Genomic DNA, 14,559 nt, shown 5'->3' on the forward strand with positions numbered 1-14,559 from the left:
AGTCACATCCAAGCTGACTAAAGTACAAGCTCTTGGATGCTACAGAATGTTCTATCAGCCTTCTTTAACTTTCCCAAGAAGGTTTTCTACAGATTTTACTATCCTCACACTATAGACCAGGCAATAGACAATCTGTAAGGAAAATGAATTTTTCATCCTGTGAAATATTTTTCAGTAAGAGGATGGGTGTTTTACTTTACCCCTTAGGAGTCATTGAGATTATCTTTACCTCAGTTTTCCTTAAAACCGTAAATGACACATAACCCTTGTATTCTAAACACTCTCTCAGTGTGGTGAAAGCTAATATTATCACTTCAGTGCAGTTAATGGGTTCCCTCAAATCATGGGGTCTGAGCTTTGAAATCCCTGCTTTTAAAGAATTTCCTTTTCCTGTTTCAGCTAGGCTAAAAGACCACAGTAAGCCAGAGCCATCCAACTACATGTAATTGTGTTCCACAAACTTACATGTGGGAATTTGCTTCAATTTAAATATGATATCAAGACATTCATTCAATTCATTGACATTCGTGATCTCACCTAGTCCCGAACCACACCTCACATTCATACAACTCCATCCTTACAACTTGGATTATATTGTGTATTTGACATAATAAAATTGTATCAACACATACTGTAGCATTTTAAAACAAATACTCTTGCCAAAGAATTCCGCATACTGACCCTCTAAGAAAAGCTCAGAATAAAATTCTTTGTAGATGTTCCCATGTGGTAGACAGCAAACTATTGTGCAAGTTAAATCACCAGTGAGGAGGACTAAAGTAAAAATTTATTTGATATGACTTTTACTGAGCTGTGTGCCAGTTCCTAAAGCCCAACTTTTCTGGTTGAGGAATGCAGTTTGCTGTTACAGGAAGGCCACATGCTTTCTCACTGCACAATATAACCAGCTAACAGACGGAAAATGTGCCACATCCCAAGCAAATGGATTTATTCCACATGCAATCAGCTGAGAGCTTTCCCAGACATATTAAGGTAATTTCATGGGCTAAGTTCATGCAGTGCTCCTGGAGTTTCTTTCACTCTACCCATTCACAACAGTGAACAGTACAAAGGTGAGCTGCATGACAAGGTCATCAGTGGAATGAGTCTTTGCCAGAACTCCTCCAGACCATCCCTGCTATGACCTCAAACTGTCCCCAGGAAAGAAGTCAGCATTGGGCAAGTATGGGCATAGACAAGTAACTGTGATCCAGATACTGGAACTAATCACCCCCTGATATGACTCAATATTTATAATTAACAAATAAAAGGAACCAACCCAGTACATTTTCCTGAAATCATCAGAAGATGGGCATCACTGATCCTCTATTAAATATTGAAAGAACTCTTTGTGCAATACTGATGTTGATTTAAAGAGCAAAAGGGGAAAAGAATCCCATAACATTTAGTGGGCAGACTCTTTATCGCTACAAGACAGCAGCAATGAAGAAGCATTCAGATGGCCCTAGCATCCAGACCCCTGTGGAAGTTCCAAGAGCTGCATGATGCACACAGCCAGGGTGGGCAGGTGCATCTGTCAGGTATGTATGTCAGCACTGTCCCCTTGAGATGAAAGAGACTCACAAGCAACAGATCTTCAGTGACAAAGGCTGATGACCAGTTTTTCTTCTGAAGAGAGCAAATGAGATAATCATGGTTTTATTTTTTTCAGAATTCTTCCTTGAAAAGCAGCCACAGCCCCTATCCTGTCCAAACAGCATACAGTGGTGTCTGGGAGAAAACCTTTCTCATGCATACCCTACCTGTGCCTATCACAGGTCCCAGTCACATCAATGCTTCACAAAAACAGGGCAGGAAAAAAAAAATCACCTATTCTCCTTTCTTTGACCTTGTGGCAGTCTGAGTCAGTACCTAATCAGTGCTTTGGATGAACGAACCGCTTTAAAGGGGCCTGAGGAGAGCAAGAGCCAAATCTGTGTTTGAGAACAAAGGTTTATCAGCAGGATCCTCTGCTGCAAGATTGCAGAAAGAATCTCTTCAATGTGGTTCCTTTTGGATCTGCAGTGTGCATGGCAGCAGCAGGACAGCCTAGGTCTAAGATGAAGAGCACAAGTGATACTGTCAGCATGCACAGCCATGAATGAGGAAGCACACCTGTGTTGAGAACAGGCCACATTGCCAAGGAGAGAGCTGCTGCAGGTGAAGTGGCAAAGTGCAAACTGCAGTAACTGAGATCACCAGGATGAGTCAGCAGGAAGGAGATCAGCTCTAAAATCTGCCCAGCACAGCTTGTGCCTTAGCAAACCATTCTGTCCTTCACACCAAGAGAAAAGTGGTGTTTTCTTAGTGCTCTGGTCTGCACTTCCCTCTGGCAGGCTCTAAGAAAATGGAAAACAGTTCCTGAAGAGAAGGTCTGCAGAAAACCTGTCCTTTTCTCCTGAGAATTATGCCTAGCACTGACTCTCCTAGCACAGATATCTCTGATACCAATTTAGGAACCATGTCATCTAAAGCAATGGAGGAGCACAAGCATGCCAAGATACTGCCCTATATATCAGAAAGAAACCTGGGAGATTAAATGGTCATTAATGCCCTCACAAATTACGTACTTTCCCATATTAACAGATCACAGTATTCTAGAGTGGCCTACCGAAACATCTACACTGTGCCATCTGATGCTTGGTGCTGCAGGTAGAGTTTAAGAAAGTAAGTCAGCATCTTTGCCCCAAAAGTCTGGGAAAAAACTGAGAAGATTAAATGAGTTCAAGCTCAGGAGGAGGAGGTGCTGGAGGCAATCTCCTCATACCATAAGGCAGAAGAGCCTTCACAGTACAACCAACCTCATAAGGCAAGGATTCTCAGAGGCTATATCCAGTGAGGAGTGGGCTAGTGATTCTGTCTGCCAGCAGGACACAGAGAGCAACCCTTTTCAAGGCAGGAGGAGCACAGAATGACCAAGATAAAGCAAATCAGAGATTTATGACTTCAGATTCATCCAACATGAGAGAGACTGACAATTACCAGAAAAGACTGACAGAAAGAAGACGTTACAAACCACATGCTGGTAGAGTATGAGGGAAGGCAAACTCTCTCTCCAAATTCAATAACGATTTATTGAATCGTTCATCTCTGTCTACCATTCAAATAGGCTGACTGCTCTACAAGCAACTGAATGTGATGTGACACAAGCAAATGAACTGTGATGACATCACTCAGACACTGAGGTACGACAGCTCTCTGAGCAACCTCATGAGGCATGTTATCAGGATAGTGAGAAGGAATTGGAAAGTAAACAGTGAGAAACCTTCATAAGCACTTGAGTATGAAGCACGCTCATCTTGGCAGCACCAATACTGCTTGTAAGCCAAACCCAAGTTTCTGCTATTAACTTGGTTTCAGTTTAAAACAATAAATGGAAAGCTCTGTGCATACTGAAGTGATAAAGATTACTGACATGCAAACAAGTAGTTCTTCAGCTCACCTATTTTCAAAATTATTTACAAAGAAGGAACTATAATTTTTCCCCCATATCAGACATCAAGGACACAAAACACTATGTTACTTTATACTGAAGCATCACAGATCAGCAACAGCAGCAGAAAGCAAGCTGCTCTGTCTCTGCCTTTCTGAAATGTGTTGGGACCTCAGCTATGGATCTGGACTCATTGGGGTAGGCAATGCAAATACAGAAAAAGAAACAAAGACAAAAAGAAAATCCCCAAACAACACATTGATTCTGGTATGTAGAAATCACAATTAAGCCGCAGCAGACAGTGTATCTAATCTTAGGGGACATACATGAGGGTAAACATTTTCTAAATACTTTAACAAACCAGAGTTTACAGGAGGTTAGGGATGAAAACTTGCCTGTGTTTACAGATAACTTTGCATAACACAAGGGGAAGCATGGGAGAAAGTAAAAGCACCAGAGCCTATGCACTAAATCTAGGAGCTAGAGTCTCCTTATGTGGGCTAATTAAAAGCGAGAAGCCGACCTTGAAGCCCACACCCAGATGACAATGCTGGAAGATGTCAGCCATGACCATGAAAAGAAACTGGCTGTTACACTGTCCCCAATTCTGCTCCTTATGACAACCCAAACAGCCATGTTCCTCCCAAGGTTTTATCTCCAATGGCTGTGAGTAAACAAAGGAGCAGGTGATTCAATCACTGTACCCACGACATACTTTTTATCTCTGCTCTGTACTTCCAGTGAAAGGAAGCATGCATCTTATCAGCAGAAAACAGTAGCTGAATGATACTAATGCTTGGAGCGTGATCCTGAAACAGCTGAATGGATATGAAGGTTTAAATATTTAAATGTTAACATTCATTAAGTTAGGTTTTAAAACAGCTGGGCAGGGCTCACATGCAAGTTTCTACAGAATGTATGCTTACAGGAAGAGGCTTGGCACCACTTGCAGTGTGAAACTCAGAGCAGGCAAGCAAGACTTCAAGGATTCAAAGTTAATTAGCACTGCTTCAGTTTAAAGTTTACATGGGAAACTGCTGCTAACCCAATTTATACCTGTTCACTACACTTACAAAAAACACATGCCGCCTCCACTAGCATAATCATCATGGTCCCATAGAACATTGGGAAGCAGAACTAGTGGAGCTCATGCTGAGGAAGGAAGAAAAGAATCAAGTTAAATAAATGAAGTTACTCTTACAGATAAATTTTCAAAGTGTCACCTTGCTTTGTATTTTCACAGCAATGCTCTCCATTGTGATTAGTGAAAACACAGGTAGTGACCACTCCCACATGCAGGTACTTTAGTAGGCACCCCAGTGAAGGGATGACAGTGGGTTTAAGAGTTTGTAACATGGCTTAGACAACTGCTTCTTTCAGGCCTCCTTGCTATGTGTAAGTAGTTTTCCCCTCTATTTCCTTCCCCAGTCCTCCTTGACTAGGCCCCTTTCTTTTCCTGTATTTGTAATCAAGTTCATGGTTAAACCTATTTCAGGCCAAGTTCATATGAACTCAACTTTGGTGAATCAGGCTAGACTAACCTATTTGATACAACAACCATAACTAAAAAAAAAAATAAATTTATATCCTTAACATTATTTGAGAAACTTTAAACACTAAGAGATAGTTTGTCACAAACTTTTTTTTTTAATTAATGAATACTAAAAGGCTATACTGATACTTTTATATTTTAGTTATTATTCAATCCGTTCAGATTCATCTCTTGTATTCTTAGCCATGTATATAAAAGACTTACTTTTGTAAGTAAGTAAAAGTACTTACTGTAAGTACTAAAGGTACTTACAGTTGTAACTGTTGCCACTGCACGAAGATTGACTTTACTCTTCATTCCCTTTACTCCTGTTCCCAGGCCAGTTTTGTGGTTTCACCACTCACTGTGGTGTGTGAGGCTTTTCTGAAGTGGAGGGGAAATCTAGGCTCCACATCCTTTGCATTCTAAGTTTACAAGAATAACACTTTCTTCCACTTTTTTTTTCCTCATTGACAGTCCTACTAGCTACAACTTTTTTATGTGCAGTGACAGTAATGCAGATTCTCAGAATTAACCATTCAGCAACAGTTCTGCAAGCCTTTTGGTCACTCCAGACTTTGCTGAGGGCTGCAAAAATTCTTTTCCCCCACCTCCCCCTCACAATTCTACAGAAGCAGAATATAATTTAGAGAAAGCAGTGGTAAGACATCCTCATTGTCCCCACCAGAAAAAATTCCAGCTTATTATAAGAGAATCACCATCTCTCCAAATGTCTTCAGTAGACATTACATTATTAGCTTGCATTTTTTCATATTTTATTGTTCTATCTTCTATTGTATATTCTAGCTAAGGATCTGTTCACTATATTTGGCAATTAAGAAATTTATGGCAAAGTAACTTAAAGCCATAATTAATTTAACATATCAATAAGACATGTTTCTTTAACACAGCAACCTTCCTTCTCAACATGACTGAATGCAAAAGAGAATGCACATCAGATTGATTCCTTTGTTCTAATTTATAACTGCAACAGCTTTATACCTATCTAATCTGAGAAACACTTCTAAATGGAGCCTGCAAATGGCTCCCTTCATCAGCTTGGATGTTCCCATTATTTCCTGACCCAGCACATCTGACCCTATGGAGATGGGGTACATGACAGGGCCATGCTGCCACCCAGAAATGTGGTCCCTCTTCTTCATAACCCCATGTTCCCAAGACCAAAAGCTGCAGCTCTGGCTTGGCCGGTAGAAACTTAGGGATGCCCAGCAATTACTGGAATGGCAACCAAGCATGAAGGAAACTAATAAATATATAAAAATCAACAGTCGACTGAGTCTTTGGCATACTTTAACAACTATGCTAAGTATCTGTTAAAATATTGCTATTTTGGAATTCTTAAAAAATTGAGAGATAAAATAAAAAAGCTCCATCCATTCCCTAAGAATTGCTCTGGTTTAGGACTGGTCTTTTTTAGTAACAATTTTAGAGATGACACCTCTGTACAGAAACTTTTTTTCAATAGCAGTATCTCAGGCTAATCTGTGGATCTACCCTTCAAAATTACTAACAGCAGATTTTATAACTGTGTTCTTGATTTCTCCATTTTTGGGTTGATCTCAAAAGTACTGCCCCTAGCCTAAAAGTTGTATGGATGATGCTACTACAAAGCAAGATAAAATGACAGAAGCCAATGTCAAATTACAGTTCTGTTAGTGTTCTATGGTTAGAGAAACAGACCAGCTTTGCACTGCTGAGTTTGCATTCAAAGACAATAAAGCACTGCTTCAAGTAATGCCTTTGTCAGTTGTTACAGCCCTATCTGGTTAGCAGGGCTTTAAAAAGCCTTTTCTGAATGGGAGCCAAGAAATCACAAGTATATGAAAGGCAGAGGACAACAGGTATACATCAACCCAATCCAAATAAATGCACACAAGGAGGCTTCCAAACATGCATACTGCTCCAAATGACTTCACAAAAATACTATCACCCGTGCCACATGAAAGACTGTGTCAGTGAAAGGTTCAAAAACCAACCTACACAAATAACATTAGGAAAAGTACCCAAACTCACTACTTGCCACTTATTAGAAAAGTAAGCAGGTATTTTCACTTCCCTTCTAGGGAACAACAAAGGTTTAAAATAAAATAACAAAATAAAACTACAAAAAATCCCAAAACACAATCCCATAAAAAAACCTACCTAGACAAAAACACCCCATTTCCACACAGGAAGGTACCAAGTGTTCAGTTAGTTAGCTCCAAACTCTTTCTACCTTTTTCCATGGCCTCACAATCAAATCACTTTAGTCTCAAAGTATGCCTCTAGACAGTTAATTTGTAGTCTCACATCCTGCCCAAGGAAGAAGAACACATTAGCAGATGTCCTGAAATAATGAGAACTGCCAACGAACTAGGTTCACTGCTTGAAGATTTCCACTTAAAAATCAAGTCAATGCTGTCTTTGCAAGATGTTATCAAGTAAGACATTTTACTTGATATTACAAACTGATTTGGCTACACACCTATTTTTTTCCTCTTTTTTTTTGGAAAATCAAAAGTAAAACAGCAAGAAAAATGCCACCTTAACACCTAGTGTTAGAATCATAGCATGCCTTTGCAGAGATGCACTAAGTTGTGTGGTCACAGGTTGACGTTGTTTGCTTAGGGCTCTCTAGATCTGTGAGAAACAGCCAGCATTCCTGTAAACGAACACATTTAAAACTGAACCTTTTATCAGAGTGTTTTGCACTATTTCTAGTTTGCCAACTGAGAACACGGAGCAGAAGTAGAGTTCAAGTTTAATAGCTAAACATCTGCATGGACCCGAGAACAATACCAATATTCATTAAGAGGCCAATCTCAAACTGCCTTCTCATATTTTCGAGACAAGCACTCCATTAATACATTTCCTAACCTTAACATAACTCTTATGTTTTCATCCCAAAGCACCCACACACACATTGGTGATGAATTCCCAAAATTATGACAACTAAGCATCCTACACACACACCGGAAAAAAAAAAAACCCTAAAAATAAATCTCAAGGAAGCTATATATTGTGCCTTGCCAACCACAGTGAATTGTACAGCCAGGAGTTGCTACAGCCAGATTTAGCTTCACACAAGCTAACAGGATTCCTTTATAAATTTAGCTAGAGGCACGGGCAACAAACGCTTGCGGAAATTTGAACCACAACTCTCCAGCAGCAAAGACTGCTCCCTCCAAGAATGAAACAGTAGCAAAAGATTACTATTAGTTGGCTCTTATTACACAGCTTTCAAAACACCTATAAGTCATCAGGTTCTCTAGGCAGAGTTATTAAACTGCTGAAGTACCAGCGAACATTAAAAGAAAAAAGCAAGGCCACAGCTTTCTGCATCTGCCAATTAATAATCAAAGGAGGAAAAAAGCCAACTACAGAGAGACCGTATTGGAAACCAGCTGAACGTTCGTCTAAGTTTGATTCAGGTCCTTTTCCCGCATACTTGGAGCAGTGTGGCTTGTGAAGAAAGAAGGAAAAGAGTCCCTCAGGTCTGTCAGTGCTAACTGAAGGATGAGATCTGAAGGGCTTCTCCTTCAGCAAGAGGGACTGGGACACACGACCCGCAAAGCAGGGAAAAGATGAGTGCAGGATATGGGGAAATGCATGCAGGGTCCTATAGGGCATCTCTGCCCCATTGCCTCTCCACAGAATCAAAGCTCTACTTAACAATAGATCAATCATATTTTTAAACCTCTTTAGGCCATGCTTACCAAAATCCCATTAACTTTAAAACATTTTTTAAAAAATAGAGGGTGGATTTGGGGGCTTTGTTAAAGCATCCCCACAAAACCTGAGGCCCTATGAAATTTTATCATATTTTAAAAGAAGCACCTTCTCCCTCGCCGAAGAAACTCGATGAAGCCGCCAGGCTCGGGCTGAACCGGTGCAGCTCGGCCAGGCTACCCCGGGCTCCGGCGGAGCACAGAGCGCCGCGGCAGCCGCGGTGGGAGCCCGGCGCACGGTGCCTGCGGCGGGCAGCGGCGCGGCGCGCACAAAGGCTGCGCTCACGGAACGCCCGCTCCGCTGCGGAGCCCCCGGCGCGGTTTCGGGGGCCGCGGGACACCGGCTACCTCCCCGTCCGCCCCGAGCCCAGCCGGCCCGGGAGCCGCCGCCCCCTCCCCGGCGCGCCCCACCGAACAAAGCCCCCGGCAGCGCTCACCGGCACCCTCTCGCCGTCTTCTGCCCTCGCCCACCGCTCCTCCTCCCGCTGAAAATCCAGGCGCAGGGGCGCGGGCCGGAGTGCGGGCGGTCACCCCGCTCCGCAGCCCATTCAGCGGCGCCGGCCGGGTGTCCCCCTCGCAGCGCCCGTGGCCGCGCCCCGGCTCGCTCCGGGCAGCGGCTTAATCTCCAAACTTCCTCCTCCTCCTCCCGGCCGGGCAGAGGAGTCTGTGAAACTCCCCTCCTCCATGCAGCTCCCGCAGCCCAGCCGCTGCCTCAGCCCCTCCCCGGGGAGGCCTGGCCCGGCTCTGAGCTGGTGCTTGCTCTGCTCTGCGTCCCCTCCCTACTCCGCCGCCCCCCAGCCCCCGAGGCTGGGAAAGGGGGGGAAAGAGATTAACCACTCGGATTTGTCTCTGGAACGGAGCCAAAGAGAGCAGTCGGATTACAGCCCCGGGAAGAAGAAGGAAGGAAAGGGGAATGGGGGATAAAAAAAAAGAAAGGAAAGGAAAAAAAATCCGCTACTGTTTCCACGGAGGGAAGAGCGCTGGGCTCTCCTGCCCTCCCCCGTGTGTCAGGTCACAGCCTCTCCCGCCCGGCTGCGAGCCGCATCCCCTCCTCGCTGCCCACCGGCTCCTCTTCGCCACCACAGGTCTGAAGTTCAACTCACAAGTCTGAGAGAGCTTCTTTAAATGAGTTGCCGAATTGCCAGAATGTGAAAGGGGCAAGTCCACGACGAAACACAGACCCGTAAAAAGCAGAATCCAAGAGGTTGTAGATAGAGAGTACACCTGCCTCGTGGCAGGCTGCTGGGTCATCTTCTTTGGAAAGGTGAGTTTAAAGTTACACAACATTAAAAAAGAATACATTAAAAAGACACACACAAAAGAAAAAAAAATGGCTGAAATAAAGCCTGAATTCTTCATACATGTTCAGTGCTCCTTATTCCTCTGAGCTCTAACAAAATCCTTGGTTTCCTGTAGAACCTCATTCCGTGTTTCACATTTAGTAAAGCTGTATCGCTATTGTTCCATAACAGTTTCTCCCTCTACTCATGGTAATGTACAGCATGTGGAATGCAAGGAAAATTGGGAGGTTAGAACAGCTCATACTTTTCAGATGTCAAAACAAGTAATTACAGCAGTAATTCAGAAAAGCAGGAACTTTCAGTGTTTGCCCTCATCTTACCTGTTCTCACCAGAATCATAAAAAAACAAACCAAAAAAGCCTCCAAAACCACCTTGGTCAGGGTCTGCTTCTCTATCATTGATTCAGAAGCCCAGAGCTCTTTCCCAGCATACACACTGAATATTCTTCAGACCGGTGCTGAATTTTAAAAGATTACCCCATTTATTAATTCATTTTGGTCACATTTCAAAACAAAAGTTTGTGTTTAATAAGTGGGACTATATTACCTTTTCAAGAAAAAAATAAACGTTTTAATGACAGCTGTTCTTGCACATAACATTTGGACATTGCAGAATTACGGCATAGTTATCATAGAATCACACAATATTCTGAGTTAGAAGAGACTCCGTTGGAAGTCCAAGTCCTGATCCTGCAGAGCACAGCCCCAGGAGTCCCACCCTGTGCCTGACAGTGTTATCCAAATGCTTCCTGAACTCTGTCAGGCTGGTGCTGTAACCACTTCCCTGGGGAGTCTGTTCCAGTGCCCAGTCACCCTCTGGGTGAAGAACCTTATCACCAAGTAGTAAATCTCATTCCACTCCTATTTCCTTGGGAGCCATCACTACTGTCCTACCAGGCAGGAAAAGCAGATAACAGAAGGCTGGACTCCACAGTTAATACTTTGGAATGGTATTCTACAAAGTTGCTTGACATGGGGGCAAGTGGGTAAAGGGCAATTTCAGATGAGATTTAGTAGCTCCAGTAAAATCAGCCCATTGGTTGTGATCTCCTGCACTACATAGCTACTCCATGTCTGAATTCAGCATCCAGCTGAGCACACATCCTTGCCTCAGTACACTACACTCTGGCCTTGTGCTGGGAACAAAAATTTAGCCTTCATTTGCAAGTCAATAGAAAAAAAAAAAAAAGAAAAAAAAAAAAAAGAAGCAAAACTTCTCTGATGAAACTGCTGGGAGAGAAGCATTTGTAACTCTTTCCCATTTGGGGAATCAGGGAATGTTTTTCCATTATGAATAGATCTTTGAAAGATAGTAATAAAACAAACTACTGCTTGATGCATTTAACTTGGTCCAAATTAAAACAAATGAAAATGCACACACATCCCCAAATGGGAAATACAGCAAAAGCCCCAAACCACAGACTATTCCAAGTTCCTTTAAGAAACTGTACAGTCTCTCCAAATATGTTTTAAAGACCTTACATGATCTGTTCCATATGGAGTTTGTTTTTCCTCAGTGCTGTGACTAACAGGAAAAATCTTCAAGAGGAGAAGTCTCTTCCTCTCTCTTCATCCTTCTACCTCTGTTTCCCCAAAGGACTGGTCATGAGTCTGTCTGGTTTCTGTTTGCTTGTGCTAAAAATAATGTTACAGTGGACTGACAAAATACACTGAATTTTAAGGCAATTGACAGATAATGCAGGATTATTGCTGCAGAAAGAGTGAGAGAGGTTTAAAGGCCAAACTTTACAACACTGTAACACAAAATAGTGTATCTGAAGAACCATCCATTTTTGGAGGAATTAGATACATGGACAAGTTGTGGGAACTCCTGTCTTTGAAGGTAATTCACGTGACTATTGGTAAAAGGGCACAAGTGACAAGGAAGCTGCAGGCAGGTGAACCTTTCTCCTGGGTTTTCTTCTGTGCACCAGAAGGTCACTGGCAGAGGGGGGAGCACCAGTTGTTGTCAGTCATCTTCAGCAGCACTCCTGTGCACAGGCAAGAAGCAAGTCTTTGTTCCCTCAGCTACACCTTTTTTGACACACATCTTTTTCTGCTCACTCTCACAGCATCTCTCATACTCTCACACTGCAGGATCCCTGCCTTCCCCCATACATAAGGTGGGACCCAGCTCCATCTGCCAGCTCTTCACTTCTATCCCTCCTGCTGTGCTGTCAGTCAGAAACTTGCACCGCTAACGAGTTCGTGTCTTTCACAATGGTGGCTAGGACTTCCCTTCATGTACTATTTCAAAGTGATTTGCTTACTATGTTGGGTATCTATAACCTAAAATTATTTTCCTTCTAGGTCTGCTTATATCAACTGGTCTATCAATAAGTTTGTACATATGTTCTCAAACATTACAGCATTTCTTTACGTCACCAGTCATTGTGTTAATGTTTTCCTCATTCTGTCTGTGACTCAGCAAAACTATAACCAATGCCTTTAAATGTACAGAAATTACTGTCACTTCAGTTTTGCTGAGTGATGATGAATTTCAGCATTCACTTGAGGACAAGTTTATCTGTTCTGAGTTAGAATCTGGGGGGAAAAAGCCTGTCTGTACAATAAAAGAAAAATGCTACTTGTAAAGACACCCCACACACACACACTTAAAAGAAAAAGACATATCCCAGAATTGATTGTTTGGTGAGGGGGAGGTTCTGTAGAAGAAAACTGATGCTTCCATGCCATGCACAAGGGTGTAAAGCAGAGAAAACAGATATAATGTTAACCTGGGCACTCCCCAGTCAGCAATAATAATAATAATAAAAATAATAATGATAATATGCAATGTTCTCCTTGCCTTGTGTCCAAATTAATTATTCCACCCACAATACAATTTAATTGGCAGGCACAGGTACACTCATTTGCTTTGCAAAGCAATATTATTAAATGTAGGGGGTTTTTAGAGCTGTGCTCCTCTTTCATAGAACACACTCTTTCATGTACACTAATGCCAAGGAGTACACAACCATTCTGGTAATTATATGTTCCAGTAAAATCATTAATATCAAATAAAATGCTATCATACCTACTTTATGCCTGTATCCTGCAGGTATTCAATTACCTCCAAGTTGATGAGATACCTGCGTGAAAAAAATTTAGAAGCATATATAAGTCTTTACAGCAGCAGCTGCTAAAACATTTAATTACAAAGTTCAAAATATCTTACTCCCAATCTTACTGTAAAGTTTAAGTGGAAATACTGTAAATACAAGATGACTTTGCATGCCACTTGCCTTGGGAAACAAATAGTGTGCATAAAGAATGGGAGTAAGAGGATAAAGTTTAGTAGTTACAAGTATGAAGACTGTCAATATAAGAAAAGAGCAAAATATTGTACAGAAGGAAATTATTGAACTTAATCTTTCTAGGGAGAGGGTTTGACTCCTTTGTCTGGGAATATTTCCATGCAGAAGTAAACCATCTTTGAGATTATTTGCTTTTCCACATAGCAGCACTGCTTGGATCTTCCACAAATGCAACTATATTTGATAAAAAAAGCATGAAGACCAGCTGCAGTTTTCATGAAATAGGCTTCTGGTAAATTCAAAAGCTAGTGCAATTATGTTGTCAGCTCAGGTCTCAAATTCCTTACAAGTCTTGGGTCTTAAGCACAACCTCCACCACAATGCTTTTTTTTATTGTGTTAAATAATAGCTGTCTACATTTCCCATCTGTTCTTCTCCAGAAAGTTTTTCCTCTGTATTATTCCTGAAAACATTTGCATCTACACCCTTGCAAACAAACCCCATGTTTCAGTCTTACAAGGATTCATCTTCTACTCAATTAAATTTTCTTTGGAGTATTTTAGGTTATAAGGCTGGAATTGAGCTGTTAATTTCAAACTTTGGCCTTCAGACGTCTTGCTCTAGAAGAAAGTGCCCACTAGTTCCATGCTCCTCATAACAAAGCCACCAGTTAAGGATGACCATTGCAACCCCTCCAGGATGGAAGATGCTTACCCCATTTTCTCTGAACAGGACAGTCAAAAGCTCAAAATATAGCTGGAGCAGGATCCCAGCCACTTCCTCTTCTCTGTTTAGTTGCTTGCACAGCAAACAGCCTTACTGGGCACATAGGAGCTGCTTGTTTCTCAAAATTCAGATGCCTCTTTTTGGCTTAAATTAATTAGTCACAAAAAGAGTATTAAGATGTCACAAGGAGGCCTTCATCTTGTGTGTTTTATTTAGGGGCTGCAAGATCATGGTCTTTAAAAGGATTTTTTCTTGCTGCATGCTTTCTGGTGAGTCTACGTGTACAAAAAAGCAGGATCAAGTCCAAGGTCTTCAGAGCACAACAAGGATTATATTAGACTTGCTTTAAGCAGCAACTAAGAGTTACTTTTCAACACTGCTAATACAGGTGCTCAGATGGCAGATGAACTCATCTGATTACAGGATTCCAACTTCAAGGAAACTCCTTCAAATATAAGAAACCACTGGTTTCTTCTGACTCATCTAGGTTATTAAAAAAAACTTTTACTACTTACATGGAAATCTTGTGGTTCCCTGCTTTCAGCTGTAGCTTTTAAAGCACAATGCTCCACAATAATTAGAC

Source organism: Vidua macroura, chromosome 3 (genome assembly GCF_024509145.1).
Source record: "Vidua macroura isolate BioBank_ID:100142 chromosome 3, ASM2450914v1, whole genome shotgun sequence".
Lineage (NCBI taxonomy): Eukaryota > Metazoa > Chordata > Aves > Passeriformes > Viduidae > Vidua > Vidua macroura.